This window comes from Numenius arquata, chromosome 17 (genome assembly GCF_964106895.1).
Source record: "Numenius arquata chromosome 17, bNumArq3.hap1.1, whole genome shotgun sequence".
Taxonomy (NCBI): Eukaryota; Metazoa; Chordata; class Aves; order Charadriiformes; family Scolopacidae; genus Numenius; species Numenius arquata.
In genome coordinates, this window is record NC_133592.1 from 979565 (window position 1) to 995970 (window position 16406).

Genomic DNA, 16406 nt, shown 5'->3' on the forward strand with positions numbered 1-16406 from the left:
GATTTCTGCGGTGTGAGGTGTTTGCTTTGCTGCTGCCAGGGGTGAGGGTTCCCTGCGGTGTCCGAGCAGAGCCAAACCCCGTGCCTGGGAGAGCTGTAGAAGGAGCCATCCAGTTCCCGTTTCCCTACGTAGCACACCAAAAGGACACGATGCAAAAGCCAGGTTTAAAAAAAAAAGCCCCATGTGTGTTCCCCGTAGCTGACTCAGTGTCGCTGTTCTCCTTCAGCACAACTTCTGTTTTGGGGGCATGTGACTGCCATGGGGCGCATTTCCCGGTCGGTGTGGAGCGCGTGATGCCTTGTGTGGTGGGGTTTGGTTGGGTTGTGTGGTTTTGTTGGGGTTTTTTTGGTTGTTTCGGGTTTTTGGGGGTTTTTTTGGCCTTACCTTCGCAGCGCCCAGGCGAGGCCGTGGGAGACGTGGTGGAAGGCTCTGCGAGCCCTGGCAGAGCTCGGTGTGCGCGGGGACAGAGCGGCCCTTTCCCGAGAAAGAGCTTGCATTTCTACAGTTGGGTTTTGTGTTGATTAAGTTAATCTGTGCATTCTGTTTGCCATTGCTACTTTGTGTAAGTCTGTATATATTGTAGAAAAATGTATGGTGAAAATATTAATACACTATCTCTAGTGTTTTTAAAATTTAATCAGTACAGTACCTGTGCCTGCATGGTGTTACCAGACCATGCGTCGCCCTATATTCAGGGTTCAAGCTTTCCCTTGTTTGTTTAAGGGGTTTATGTATAAATATATTTTATGCCTTTTATTACAAGTCCTGTACTCATGACTTTTGCCATGGCATTTTGTTCTACTTAAACTGTAAATTATGCATTATAAAGAGTTTCATTTAAAAAAAAATTACTTGGTACAATAATTATTGTAATTAAGAGATGTAGCCTTTATTAAAATTTTATATTTTTCAAATTAATATTGTCTGACTTTTTTTTCACCCTTAATGCCTTGAAAGGTTTTTTATTTCTCATGTATGGTGGTAGCTGGGAACAGTAGCTGACCCTTGGCAGAAGCTATTCCTACTGGGAAGTGGTTGCAGCTCAGGCAGGCAAGGCAAAGGCTGGGGCTGTGCTTCAGTGCAATGATTGAACCATTTACAGCTCTTTCAGGTAATTTGGCTGCAAGTTGAGTGTAGTCTGACTGCATCTCCCAGTGTACCTGATGGGGAGGGACTGGGCTGGTCCAGGAGTGAGGGCTGTCTGTAGGTGGGATAACGAAGCCAAGGTGTGATGTCCAAAGGGATGTCATGGTCCAGCTGCTGGAGCTCTGCAAAGCCATGGCCCATGGGAGGGCTTCATCGTTAGGTGATGGAGGGTGGTCCCATGTGCGATGGAGCTGGGACTATCCACCTGCATCACCTCCCGGAGCAAAACCCGGCTTTGTAACCTCCTGGCTGACATGGCTGCCTTGGCCGAGGCGAACTGGGGAGAGGTTTGATGGAAGCGGCTGAGCAGGACAAACGCCGGGGAGCTCCTGCCCACACCTTCCCTCTCACCCTACGTACGGTACAAAACCCATTTTATAGCTGAACGAGCTTGATTTGTTCCTGGGGGAAGCTGCCCATAGCAGGGATGGATTTGTCTCCCAGCTGTCGCCCAGACCTTCCCCAGCTCAAGCGAGTGGCCCTGGGAAAGCAATTGTGGAAATGCTTTTGGTCTGTCCTGTTGGTAACCAAAGCCAGCCTCCTTTCTTTTGCTAGACCAATGGCACCAACTAGGGTTTTGGTTTTTTTTTTTTTTTTCCTCTCTCCACCCAATTTTTTCTATGAGGTTTTTAAATTATCTGGGTTATTTTGTGTGTATGAGAAGACTTCATTTAAAACATCAGTAAAACTTCTCTCAAAGGGCTCAACTTCACACCGAGTACACAGAGCTCAGGACTGAATCCTGCAGTTCAAGGGAGCTGCAGGCAGTTTTACACATTTAAATGGATGGTGCCTTGTTTTAAAAAAACCATCTGAAGTTCATGGGGTTCATCTTAATTGATAAGCTGGACATAACGGATGGGTGTAGGGAGACTTCAACAACATAAGGGAAGAAAGATACATTTTTTTTTCCCCTCTCTCTTTTTTTAGTCTATCATCAAAGGTTGGGAACTTAGCACTACATCGTAGTATTATTTTTCTTCTGCTATTAAAATGAATCACACTGTGCCTAATTCTTCTTGGGAAGATGAATGTGTTTGAGGCAGCTTGAAGCCATTCACTGCCTTACAAGCCTTTGCATCTTTCTATCAATGTTCCAAAATACCTCTGTTTTTTGGATGTCTGTAGAAACAAAATATAAAATGGCTTCAAATACATGGCAGGCTGTTTAGCAGAGATGAAAGGGTATTTGAATAGTCTTTTAAAAATGAATGAAAAGTGAATACTCTCTTCTGTTTCAATTATAAGTGGGACATGGAGCTCGTTAGACACAACCTTAATATGTGACACTCTGAAAATGTTCACCCACCTTCAGCGTTTCAGAAACATTTTGTTTTTTTAGCTTGTCTCGGGATAAAGATGGTGATTACAGGTCTGGCTTGTCAGCTGCTAAATGGAGAGGCAGCGTGGGAAAGTTCTGCTGTTACAGCTCAAAAACCGTAACATCCAACCTTTTTCCTTTTTTTTTTTTTTTTTTTAATGGTACGGAAGATGGGGAGGGAGCAAGAACGTTATTTTGACCCAAGTATCCTTTTTAGTTTAGCTTAAGTTTATCAGGCTTAAGGAAAGCTATGTAAACTCATGCTGAAAAAAAAAAAAAAAGTGCCTGCAGAGCCGCTTGCAGCGTTATGGTACCTGTGAAACGTCCTGGTTTGGGTCCTTCCAGAGGAGGGACCCAAAATGTCCCAGTTTGGGTCTTTCCAGAGGACACACATCAATAGCAAGAGCCCTGCTCTGCAAAAGCAAACCCGAGCAGTTCTCCAGCGCCGCAGGAAGGTCGGCGTGAGCGAGCCCTAACCGCTCCACACGCTTAAATCACACTAATACTTTACACTTAGAGCATTTTTCATCTTCAAAGCGCGCTGGAAACATTCATTAAGCCCCACAACACCCACGGAGGTAGGTAAACCTGCCCGCGTTAGCCCGTCGCCCGGTGGATAATTGGCGGCGTGGACGGGGCAAGCGGCGGCCGGGGGAGCTTCAAAGCCTGTCTCTGCTCTGCAGGCTGGGTCACCGTCCAACAAAAACACCGGCTCTGGGTCCTGCACAATTAAAACACGTTGACGGACCTTTAACGGTCCTTGGGAGCTTCAAGCCACGGAGGCCGGAGGGAGCAGCAGGCTGGGAATCATGGGCATCCATCGCCTAGAGGCTTTTTTTTGGGGGGAAAAAAGCCCCCACTTTCCTAAGTGTTTCACAGCTGGGATTTGTTGGGGGAGTGTGGAGATGAGCAATGGTCTTACTCAGTCCCAAATAAAGGCTGGAAGCGATGGGGAGTGGGGCTGGGCTGAGGAGGGGGCAGCCATGGGGTCAGTTCTCCTCTCTGAGGTGAGTGGGAACAAGGAACCTGGAAACGAGCATTTTTCTTCCCTTGGCAAAAAATAGGCTGCGTTTGGATGCAAAATGCATCCCAGCCCTTGCTCGCAGGCGGGTAGGTCACAGCAGATATGAGTGACATATATTTTGTTCTTCTCTCTCTACCCTGGCTGGTTGACATTGCCGGGCTCAGTGGGTGCAAAGCATCTGAGCCAGCATCCAAAAAAATGTATGAGGCTGCCCCCAAAATCATGAGCTTAGAATAATAATAATAAATAATAATAAAAAAATTACCAACCTCCTCTCGTCATGATTTCTGCCTCTGATTTTTCAATTCCCAGCATTGGGTATGAGAGCAGGAGGCACTTACGGTGTCAGTGCCAGAAACCAGTGGGCTCTGAGGGGCTGATTCAAGCGCTGGCACATCCTCGTGGGGCAGTTGGAAGAGGTTTGTGCCTGGGGATGCGATGCTCCAGCCCTGTGGCAGGGCGGACAGGCATCCCTGATACGTGAACTGACATCCAACAGTAGTTCCTATTCATAAAACAAACTCAAACCTCCAAAATTCTGCTTTCTGGAAGCGAGGGGTGGAGGAGGGATGCTGGCTGCCTCCCGCAGCACTGGAGACGGGGACCAGGCAGCAATAATTTGGGGACCCTTTTTCCAGGAAACCAAAGCACAGACTAATGGACCTGCTGCCGTCCCCGCAGCCCCTCTGCTCTATCAGAGGGTATGGGAGGCTCCATCCTTCACACAACACACCATTGTAGCATCCCAAGGCACGTCAAGGCTGTCCATACCCTTCCAGTGCCCTTCTGCAGGCTCATTTCGCAGATGGTAAAACAAAGTCCCCAAAACAGTGACAAAATTTCCCCTTCCTTCATGAACATAAAGACAGGCTACAGGCTATGCACTATTTTTAACGGCGCCAGTATTGGGAAGGGTGCTTTGCATTGGTGAAATCCCATGAAAACTCCTTCCTCCTTTTCCCAGGTGCTGGGATCAGCAGTGCTGCTGGCTCCCCCCAGCCTTTCCCGAGTCTCCCTGAGGTTGTTTTCTCCCCTCCACCCAGGGAGTTCATTCCCTCTAAACCCGCGAGTCGGCCCTGCGCCGGCTGGGCTGGAGCATCTGCTGCTTCACACTCTGCTTGGCTCGTATTGGCAATTTTATTCCCTTCCTCTTTCACCTTCCATTAACCTCATGTTCCTCAAACACCTTCATCCAACTACTCCACTCCAGTAGCAACCTCAGATTAATTAAAAAGGAAAAAAGAGAGGAACATTCAGCCTTTAAACGAGGTTCCTACCTCATTGCTTTCTAATGTTCTCTCTTAATCACAGAGCCCAGAAAACACCCACACAGAGGAGGCTGGAGAATTATTTAAGGCAAATCATCTTCCTTCCCCTTCTGAAAAAAAGATCAGACTAGTTCTGGACGGTGAAAGCAGCTCTGGTTCAGGTCCTTTCCATTCTTCCCAGCAACGTCCCCAGTTCCTGCCTGCAGCCTTGCCCAGCCTCCTCACACACATACTCCCTCCTCTCTTGCCTTCATTAGCATATTACTAATCATAATCAAGAGTCCCAAGCTGAATTTTTCTAACATTTAAACCATGGGATGCCATATGTTTTAGCCTCTCTTTTAAATTAAATGAGTGTTGTGATGCGTTTAATCTTCAGGGAGCATTGAACCCACGTAACGAGAGAGGAGGCTAATTTTGGACATCAGATCTAGGTGATAGCATAATTTCAGATGATTTTGGCTGACCTCCCTGGGCAATGCCCTTCATCTCTTTCATGAGATCTATTTTTAGGGAAGAAAGCCCATTAAGTCTTGCCTTCCTTAATTCAGCACTTCACTTGCTAAGATTTGACAGGTAGATCTTTTTTATTATTATTATTATTTTATTTTTTAAAAAGAAAAACAGAAAGACCCTCTGGGAATTCTGGCTTTCAACATTTGTCTTGGGCCCTGCAGGAGTCTGGAACATCTCTGAACCCTACAGCTCGTCCTGCTTTGAAACAACCACCCCGTCATTCCTAATGCACGTCACCGGCGCTGCCTCCTCATCTGCAGTCGCAGCACTCCCGGCTCCCCGCTCCCGCGGCAGCTCTCCTCGCCTTCCCCTTCTTCTCGCCTTCTGCTGTGCCAGCTCAAAGCGAGCTCTCATCCCCCCAAAAGCCTTCAAAAGTCAAAGGATAAACGGGATGCGTGGCCAGGATGCTCCTACCTTGGCTCTTCCCTTTCCTCCCGCTTGCAGAGCTGCTTCCAAGAGAAGCGCTGCAGCCTCAGCATCATCCCTGCGAGGGACCCCAGCTGTCCCTCAAGGTCTCATCCAGCCCTAAAATACGAACAGCAAGGAGTCCAGCAAAACTCTCCACCCCTCCAAAGCATTCGCTAGGGGCTGTAGCAGCCTGGCAGAGCTTGGAGCAAAGGGTTTGTGCCTTTTCCAAAGCTCTTGTTTCCTAAAGTCCTTACATCTCTAAAGGGTCCTTGTAGCCCTACAAACACAACATCACTGCCAACCGTTTCACAGCAAGCTGCTCACCAAAGTGTCTCTCCTCTTCAAGTTAAAACATTAAAGAATAATGCAGCAGGTGAAGGGTCTTTGTCTTCAGAGACCAACCAACCAACCAACCAACCAACCTCCCACCAGCCCCTGCAGGATGGAGATGAAGGGCAGGGTTTGGGGACCAGACACCGCTCCTGGGACAGATGTTGGTACCCAAAGATGGTTTGGGAATAACGAGGGGGAAGCGGATGGAGCACCTAGGTGGGGAGCATGGCTGGGGAGGGGTTAAATCCTGCCCCGTGTTGTTGCCATGCAAAAACCAGGCAAAGCACCAGCGTTTTGCATTGAGATTCAAATGCCCAGATCAAAGCAGAGCTCCAGGAAGGAAGGGCCAATTTAGGTTGGAACCAGAGAAAACTTTCTCAGCTAACTTCTGGGAAGTGAAACAACCAGGTTTCAGAAAGCTTCCATCAAAAGGGTACCTTGAAGGGAGAGGAGTTTCCACAGGAGCAGAGGAGGTGGCCCTTTCCCTCTCCTCCCAGCCAGGGAATTATTATTGGACGTAGGATAGCAACACACCCCATTACAATACCCGCCCCGCTCTTTTGAAGCTCTCACCAAAATGCCCTTGTTCTTCCACAGCCTTCCAGAAAAGGATGAGCTTGAGTCCTGCCAACTGTGGCCCAGTGCCGGTGTCCCCGTGCCACCCGGCGCGGGTGGCATTCGCCTCCTGGCCTCCCCCAGAGCCGCACGGAGCCCAACGCCCAAAGCCTGAGAGACAGCTCTCATCCAAACTGGGCTTCATGGCCTTTCGGGATGGCCGCCGGCCCGTAATTCAACATTTGATGAAGTAGCCAAAATACTATTTCCAACTTTTTCTTCCTTACTGTTTATTCCAAAGCAAACAAACAAATGAAAAAAAAAAAAAAAGTTTGAAAGTTTAGCTTTGCTAATTTATGACTCTCTGCTCTGTCCTTCCTCCTCTGGGAGTCACTGCCCTGATCCTGGTTCCGCTGGGAAGAGGAGGGCGAGCTCCTACCTTGCCTGGGCGACAGGTTGCCAAAGTAGGGAGAAAGTGTCCACTCACTTATTCTAGCAGCATGTAGTGCTTTTGTGTTTCAAGTCTTTGTAGATTTGCAATGCCTTTAAAAACCCTTGCAACTGTCCAACATGGGGTGTTTAATTACCAGGTAAAAGAATTTTTTTAGACTCCATTTAATTATTTGATTGCACAGTAACCAAAGAGTGTAAGAGGGCTGTAGCCAGAAGGCACTTCAAAGCAATGCCTTGATGTTTCTTAGTGGGCATTAATGGTTTCTGAAGGCAGGAGATTGTTTAAAAAAAATATTAAAACCCTCCTCATGATCCCGCCAGCAATCTCAAAAAAATGCATAAACACTGGAATCCTCTGCCAGGGAGGAAAAAAAGAGTTCAAAGGGATCTGAGAGTTTTCATGTAAAGTTTAGAGTTTAAGGCGTGACTGTTGGCTACGGAGCCCCACTGTTTGAACTCTTGTTTATTAAAAACAGTTTCCCAGCATTTCACAGGGTTCAGAAAGACAACAGTAAAGTGCAGCCTTTTTCAGAGCGCAGTGTTTAAAGGCTCCATTGATTTCTACCTATATGTTTTATCTTCTCTCTTTTTTTTTTTTGATCAAATGCTGAAGTTTTGCACAATATCCAAGAGAAGGCTGGGCTGGGTCTGTGGAAGAGAGAACTGCTCTGGAATAAGGGTTTAAGTTTATGTTTTAAAATACTTTTTAACAGTTCCCTCCAGACTCTCCAGTGCCCCAGAAGGCTGGATGACAGCAGCACTATTAGGAAATGACAACTTGGTTGGCCCCAGACTCCAACTGCCTTTTTTGATATTATCACCAACCCTCCAGCCTTTATCTGAGCCCGAGCTCTCAATCAACGTCCAGCCAAACAATCGGCCACTGGGAAAAGAAAATGGTTGGTTTTTTTTTTGTCTCAGGCTGGGAGATAATCTTTCAGCCTGTCTTGCCTGGGCATGCATTTTATTTTTGATGAGCCCACCACCACACCAAGAACGGTCTCATTCTTTTCTGTGCTTGCACATCTCTCTTTCCTATGGCTTCAGCCAGCTTCATTTGCTTGAAAAATCCTACTTTTTAAAGTCAAGGTTTTTTTTTTTTTGTCCAGCAACAAAGTGAAAGGGAGTCTCCAGCACCTCACAGCCTGGTCTGGTTGGCCATGGCTGGGTAAGAGGTGGCTTTGAAGGGGCAGCGGCTGGACCTGCTGTAGGGTGCAGCAATTCCTGCAAAGGCAAGGAGAGGAGCACAGAGACACACGGGGAAAATCCTGGGCTGTCCTGGGAAAAAAGCTTACAGCTGAGTGTTTTAGCAAGTTCTTAAGTCTAACTGTAGAGATCTGAAGATAACAGAGCTCAGAGCCGTGCCAGCTTTGCCTTCAACAACAGAGGCTATCATCCATCCAGTGCAGGTCTAGAAGTATTGCCAGAAGACATCATAAAAGGCACATTAGGAGCAGAATTAAAGTAAACATGAAACAAAACAAACAGAAACATCTGCTGAGCAGGTAGCCTGAGAATAAACTCCTTATTAAAGCTGTTCTCCGGGCTGAATCCTCAGCTCCAAGTCACCGGGGCGCTGCCAGGTGACACCGGCCGAGGTTCTGACGCAGGAGAGAAAGAGCTAATAATAGTGTCATGTCAAAGCCCGGCTTTGCCTTGCACAAACACAGCAGAAGGAAGGGAAAATAGGAATTGCAGGAAACAAACAGGGGTTTGTTTGAGTCTCTGGGCTTGGTCCTGCCAGACTCCTCTGCAAACGTGGCTGGGAGCTAATGAGAGACCATTGATGCTCTGGAGAATATCTCAACGCTTGGAGGGCTGCAGATGGGGGAGGATGGAGAGGGGATTTCTAGTATTCCCTGGAGGGATATGGGTGTGTGCAATGGAGTCAGGCAGGGTGAGGTGAGATCAGACCCCCGGGCATTGAAATGACACTCAGGATTTTGTACCAGAGGAGTTGCATTCAAACCTGAGGATAAGAAACACTGTCCTCTTGAATGAGGAGATGGTTGCTAAGAGAGACTGCAAGTGAAAATGTCTCACGTGCTTTACAGTTATGAAGAGAAACTCAGATTTTAAATGCAGAAAGGAAAGAAATTGAAGAAAAAAAAAGACCACAAAAAAAAGTCTAAAAAGGAAGGAGCACCAAATTTCTTGATCTAAGCAGCTGATGGCAGAGTCTGCTCCAAGGATGCTCCTGCCGAGCACCGTGACAGCGGCGGGGCTGAGGTTATCCTCCTGCCATCCCCACTCTCAGTAAAAATCTCCTCCTTCCAAACTCCAGAGATTGATGGAAAATATGAACTTAATTTTGGGTTCTGTTTTCCTTAAATCGGCACAGTTCCAGTAAAATCAGATTAAAATACCTCCAGTTCCTGATGTTTGGGGATATTTAAAGTCAGATCAAAGCACTTTTAACCAGTCCTTTTGGTAGCACGTTTGATGAGAAACACAGGTGCACTAATATATGAAGCTCGCAGCCGGGCTGATTTAAATGCTGCCTTGCAATTCTGCTTCTGATCCCCTTAAATATCAGCTGGGGGTGGAGGGAAGGACTGGAGGGATGATATTTTAATAGAAGATTACTTTTTTCTTTTTTTTTTCTTTTTCTGGATGCAATTTGAGCTGCTTCACTTTCTGCATGAAAACTTTAACTTGCTTTTTTTTTTTCTTCCCTTTAATAATTACAAGGAGAAAAAGACTGTCAGACAACAGAGAGGCTTAGAAAGGTGGAGAGTAAAGTGATTTACAGCCCATAATCTTTCAAGTGCAAGATGTTGGCCTGTGCTTGCAAGGAACGCAGCACAAGCTCATGCACAGAGACATGAAGGTCTAACCCGGACACGCAGATGAATTTTCTGGTTTTTGGTGCGTGGATGCAGAATCAGCCAGCGCTGGGGGCTCTGTGGGTTTGAATCTGCTGCCGGGGTCCGGGCAGGTGAGGACCCGGGGTCGGGGTGGGCTCAGCCCCTCGGCAGCGGATGGGGAATGCGCTCCAGTGCTCTCTTCGCAGGGGAGTTTTTCAGGGATTTCCCCAGAAGAATTTAGCCAGGAATTCTTTGGTTTTTGGAGATTAAAGAACAAAACCAAACCCAACCGTACTCAGCGAATGGGAAGGGGTTTTAGCTGATTTAGATAATTCTCTGCAGAGTGAGCCCAAACCCGAGCAGTGCTGGAAGTGCGGGGGGCAGGACGCAGAGCAGAGCTGCTGCTGGGGCTCGGATGCTCCCCCCGGTATTTTGGGTACCAGCGTTTGCCAGGGATTTTGAGATGACACATTTGGGAAGAGGGCTTGGTGCTCTTGGGGCTTTCCTGTCCTGCCTCCAAACAATACCTGCTCCATTCAAAACACCCCCTGTTACCCCAAAACGAAGGCAGGTTGAATTTAACCATTTGACAACAGCAATTAAAAGTTGTTACTGTTATACTTCAGGAAAATCAGTGTGTCCCTTACAAAGGGTTCAGCCCTGTTTGTTGACAAATGACGTGACTCCAGCAATTCATCCCCAGTGGGACAGGATGGGAAGTACTATAGGATTTTCTCTGCTGGGAGCTTTCAAGTTTTATTGTGTGCAATTAAAATGCAGATGAATAACATAGTAAAATAATAAAATGCTCCTCATAAAAGTGCCCCAGTGAAACAAAACTGTCAAAACACAAGAGAAGGAAAAAAACCCCAAACCAACAAAAGAGCAAACACTGCTTCCTCTCAAAAAATCATGCAAGTTTAAACAAACTCATTGTTATCAGGAGACACTGAAGTCAGAGGTTTAGTCACAGCTTCCCACCTGCCCGTCCCCAGCTCCCCGGGAAGGCGGCTGCGGCTCGCAGCCGTGCGTGCCCCATAGCCCCGCAAAAGATGGGCTGCCGGGTCCCCAACCCCACTCGCCCCTGGGACATCTCAAGCCCAGCAGCACCCCGGCTGCACAGTGCCACTCTCCCCACTGCTGTCCCCATCACTGTCCCCATCTTCACACCCAGGTGGCACTGCCTTGTGCGGGAGAGATGCACAGAGACACCATCCTGCCCCACATCAGGAGCCTGCCTGGACAGTCGCGTTTGCTGGCGTGCAATTAGAAACAGCCCCTAAGAGTCAGACTTGTCAACTTTTTGTCCCTTTTGCAGCCAAATCATGTGAAAAACACAATCGAAACCTCGCTGGCACAGCACGATTAGGGAATTGCTGCATTTGTGTAAGAGGTATTGCTTTAACCGAGCTACTGTCGAGTTATTTAATAAGAGGCACAAAAAAGGCCAGGCTCAGACTGTCAACTCAAGAGCTGAGAAGTCAGAAGACGCCAGATTTGTGATTCCTGTTCAAACTGAACACATGCACAGAGGAGAGTAAAGCCAGGACACTGGCTGCCGTGGAGCCTGCGCTGGATGCGGCCATGGGGAGGGTGGTACAACGCCTGGCACACCGTGGGGACACATCACTGTCCCCTCCCCGGCAAATCCTCCCCCGCAGAGCCATTCCCGCAGGCTCCACTTGGGCTTTTACGTGAAGAGGTTTCACCCTGTGGTTTGAAGCACTATAAAACCTTAATAATAAAAAAAAAAAAAAAGCCATGTTTCTCTTGTGATAAGTTATGGGGCTGAATAGCAAAAAAGGCCAATAACAGAGAAGAAAAATAAACAAGAAGCACAGCCCGGACATCAAGAAGGAAATCAGATATTAAAGCTGAGTGGCAGCAGCTGCTTTGCAGCGCTCTCCTGGTGGCTTTGAGTCTTACAGCTGAGCACTGCTCCCAGAAACCCAGCCACAATTTGGATAACGTGCCTGGGCTTTGCATTTAAGGTGGCTGGTCCAGCAGTGAAGCAAAGAAAAACCCAGAATTGAGAGCGCTTGAAGGGGATACGCTGCCGGGAGGCAAAAGGTTACTCCAGTCAGTGTTTGAACACCCTCAGTCGATGCTATGGCATATTTTGGGCGGGTATCAGAGACTAGATGATCATCACCACTAGACTTTATCTTGCATTAGCTTCAGCCCTGGGGCTCAGAGCTCCCCTTGTGCAGCTTATTAGAGCAGGTCCTAATTCTGCACATAATTAACCATTAAGATGCAGGTATCGGCAGGGTCACAGCTTTGCACTAAGCCCCAGGACTGGTGATTGCTCCTCAGTCTCGTATAGTCTCAAACTCTAAGCTGTGGCACGGGCACAGTCTATGGGAGTCAAGGGCACCAAGACACCCGTAACATCCCCAAGGCAGTGAGACACCCCATAATGTCCTTTGGACAGCACAGCCAGTTTGCACCCCTATTTCTGCTTTAACTCCCCATCACATCAGCCGCTGTCACCTGCCATTCCCAAACCCCAGAGGCAGCTCTCCCCATTTACACCACTTGAGGATTTGCTCCATTTGGAGCATTTCAGAGCAACTCCTATCTTCCTCAGTGGCTCCTGCACTTACAGTTGTGATTTTTCCCCTCTTTCATAAGGCCATTGAACTCCTGTTATCTCCCTGAATTAATATTAATGGCTTCCTTTAAGCTTCTCCCTTCAGCTCTCACTCTTTCCAACAACTTTTTGATGATTCTGGTTCTCCCAGACTCCTTTCTTCCCCCATCCTCACGCTGCTTGTCTGCCTCTGATCCGCAGCCTCTCCCCGAGATGGCATCAGTGGCGCTTGCTGCGTGGGTGCCCCGTGGGGGCTGCGTGCAGGGGACATGGAGCACAAGAGCTCTGGGTGATGCCCTCAGGACTGCGGGTGGGACGAGGGGTTGGGAGCGATGTGGGGACAACACTGGGGCCGTGTCAGGGCACCCACCCAAGATGCAAGGAGTGGATTTGAAGCCAACTTGGCCAAGTCACATCTGCCCAGGATTTGGCCCTACACAGCTAAACACAGGGAGATTAAATTGCTTGAGAGACAACCAGACTATCTGGGCTTGTTGTTAACATGGAAGATGCGGTGCTTCACTTTAAGGGGAGAGTGGGGTTGGGGGGGAAGGAGGAGAAAGTCTTTTATCTGTGTTTCTTAATAGGCAAGACAAGAATGAGAAGCCAAACGCAGCTCATCCCACACAGTGCTGGCTGTCAGGACATCAGAGTTTGCGACTGAACATCACACAAGAGAAAGGGGAGGAGGAGCTGCCGCTGATGAGCCCAGCTTTCCCCTGAGACCTTCCCCTGCCGCCACATCTCATCGCGTTATTTCTTCCACGGACTCTGGGGCTCAAGGACAAGAAGGCCACTCATGGACACCTTTTCACGGCAGCTTTCCTAGACTTTTAGTAAGTGAAGACAAACCCAAGTGTATATTTCTCAGGGGTGGCTGCAATGAAACACCAAAGCTGCTGCTTTTGCACAGCACTGGGGTCAGGAGCTGCTGCCGTAGGAGGAAACACCAAGTGATGGAGATTGTTCCCTTTCCCTGTGTCCCTTGTGATTAGATTGAGAAATCATCTTAAGCAGGTTGTTCTGCCCCATAATAAAGTCTGTAGAGGCCTTTCCAATTACCTGGGGGTCTCTGAGTTGTACTGACCCTGCCTGTGATTCTCAGCAGCCACAGAGGTACGAGGAGACAGACACTGTGGTGGGGCCTGACCTGGTCCTGAATTCAGCCCTTCCCATCTCCCCCGAAACTCGCTCATCCCATGGACCACTTGCACAGCATCTCTCAGAGAGCTGCTGGTACCTGAACCCCACTGGGCGGCCAGTTTGGGGATGCCTGCGGGCTCCCTCGCCACTGGAAAGGCAGCTGGCATTAGGCACTGCCAAGCTCTTGGGTGACCAAGCTGGGCTCCAAGATGACACAGAAACAGGTCTTTTTATATTTTTTTTTTTTAAAGTATTGAACAATACCCCGGCATGTGCAAATCAGGACTTTTGCAAAACTCTGGCTTGCACAGACTTTCTGGGATGGAAACCGAGGATGCTGAACGTTTGGTCCCAATTTCCTGGGCTTAGCAATGCTTTTAACCCTGTGCCCCTGCCTGAGCTCCAGCCCTTCACCCTGCCTCCCGCCGAGGGCTCGCTGCAGATGCTGCTGCACAAAAATGCCAAAACTGGGACCGCCTGAGCAGGCTCCAGACACAACTGCTCTCTCCCTGCACAGCCCAAGGGGGACGAGGCGATGCCCATCCAGGTTATTGCATTAGTCTAAATCCATCCTTTCACCGCTCTAAAGCATTTGCTTAAGGCACAGCCTTCTCTGGGGTCCAGGATCTCTTTCTTGCATTTTATGAGGTTTTTTCCTAATTATGGAATCTCTTTCAATCTAGACCTCCTTTGATCATGGCTGGCCCCAGAGAGAAGTCATCTTGTCTGGATCGACAGAGAAAAGAAAGAGATGATAGGCAGAAGTGACCTGCCCGGGATGACTAAGAAAATATGCGGCAAAGCAAAGATTTGAACACAAGCTTTGCACAGCCACAGCTTTAGAGAAATAGCAGGACCAACCTTCCTCCCAGCTTGTGATCAGTCACCACATCCTTCCAGGTAAACCACATTTCAAATGGGAACTCGAGGTGAGCAATCAGTTAGCACTTTCTGCAGCTATTTTGCTCCACAGTACAAGCGAGGTGATAACGGACCATTTCTGGTGTAACCTGAGCATTCAAAGAGAATTTTTGAGCCACGATGTGTTACTGGTGCAGGAGAAAGCCATCCCAGTTAACCAGCACAGAGGAGACCCCACTCTGATTCAGCTGACGGACCACAAAGGGCTTCCTATAAACCTCGATTAAATGAGATTTCTTCAGAAAAAGGCTATTTTCAGTGCCACTCTGATTATTTGCCCTCTGTTGTCTTCCATAAAGGATACTGTGAAGTTAATGATCCAGCCGTGGAATTTTAAATAGCTGCTTCATGACTAACAACATGTGCTCCGGATCAGCTCGAGCCTGTATTTACATATTTCCCATGATAAGTCAACATATGGTTCTTGTTTGTAACGTGGAGTTGCTCTCTTCATATTATTACCACTTTTTTTTTTTCTTCCCCTTTTCACAATTACAGGGGAAAACCCTTTTCTTATAATTATTGTTAGAAAAGGCACTGTACAAATAAGAAGCTGTTAGGGTAACTAGAAGCCTGTTAATTGCTTTATTTTGATTCCCACTTGATCCTGAGCTGGTTTGTCAGGCAGGGGCTTGGGGCTGGGTTCACGAGCACCGATGGATGCACAAGGCCAGCTCTCTCCCCATCACACCACGGGTTGAAGTTTCACAACCCTCCTTGACAGCTTGGCAATGGCACTCTTTGGGAGACTCGCACTAATGCTCTGAATTTCTTCCCTTTTGAATTTGCAGTTTCAAGTACCTAGATAATTTGTACAATTGTTGGGTGGGTTTTTTTCCCTCTTCCCTCTCTATTTCCCTCCCCACATCAAAGCATCAGTTAATGGCTGGATATAAACATCCTAACTGCTCTCATGGCACGGCTGGAATCACAGGAATTGGTGTTTTCCAAACTCCTGTGTCATTTTCCCTGTGCTTCGCTCCCCTGATTCCCCTCTAATGATTCAAGTCCCGAGGCTTCAGCTATTTCCTTTGGGAGATTATTCCACATGAAAATGGGCTCTAACCATGAAGAGTTTTTTCCTTCAACCCAGTCACAAAGATTATTTCCTTTATTTAATCTTATTATTCCCACTTGAACCAGGCTAAATAATTCCCATCCTCCCTGGGTATTTACACCCCTCTCATACTTGCAGACAGATACCATATCCCACCCTTAGTCATCATTTTGCCAAGCTAAACATATGTAACTCTTTTAATCCTTCCTCATAAATCAGTCCAGCCCTTTCATCGTTTTTATTGCTCTTCTCTGAATCCTGTCCAATTTGTTGACATTGTTCTGCTCTTTAGGTGCTGGGAGGGTGGATATTCCAGGTGAAATTTCACTGCTCCCATGTTACAAGGTTCGTTAACACAACCTTCCTCTCCGAGTACCTGCGCACACTTCGCAGGACAGAGGGTTGATGCTGCAACCTGTACTGACAGGAAAAAGGACCCACTGACATCACTTGGGCTAACGAACGTGTGATCCCGGGATCAAGCCCCCGTAAACCTCAGTTACAGCCTGTTTGGTGCTTGGTTCCTCCCATGGAGGACACACGTGTGATGCGACCGTCGCAGGGTGATCCTGCAGACGGGGCGGCGTTAGGGGATGGATTTTGCTCAGCAATATTCGATGCTGCAGAGAAGCCAGGCAAGAATTTGGACACCACCCCCGCTTTGAAAACCCACCTAAACCCTACTGGGGGCAGCTCTGGGCAGTGCAAGCGTGGGCAGGATGGGCCCCATCCCATCCACCGGCAAGTCCTGCACATCTCACACGACGGTGCTGCCACGGAGCCGGCAAGTGCAAACCTGCAGCCGCGTTACGGCTCACAGCTGTGAGCGGGGCATTGAGAAATAACCAGTATTCCCACAAA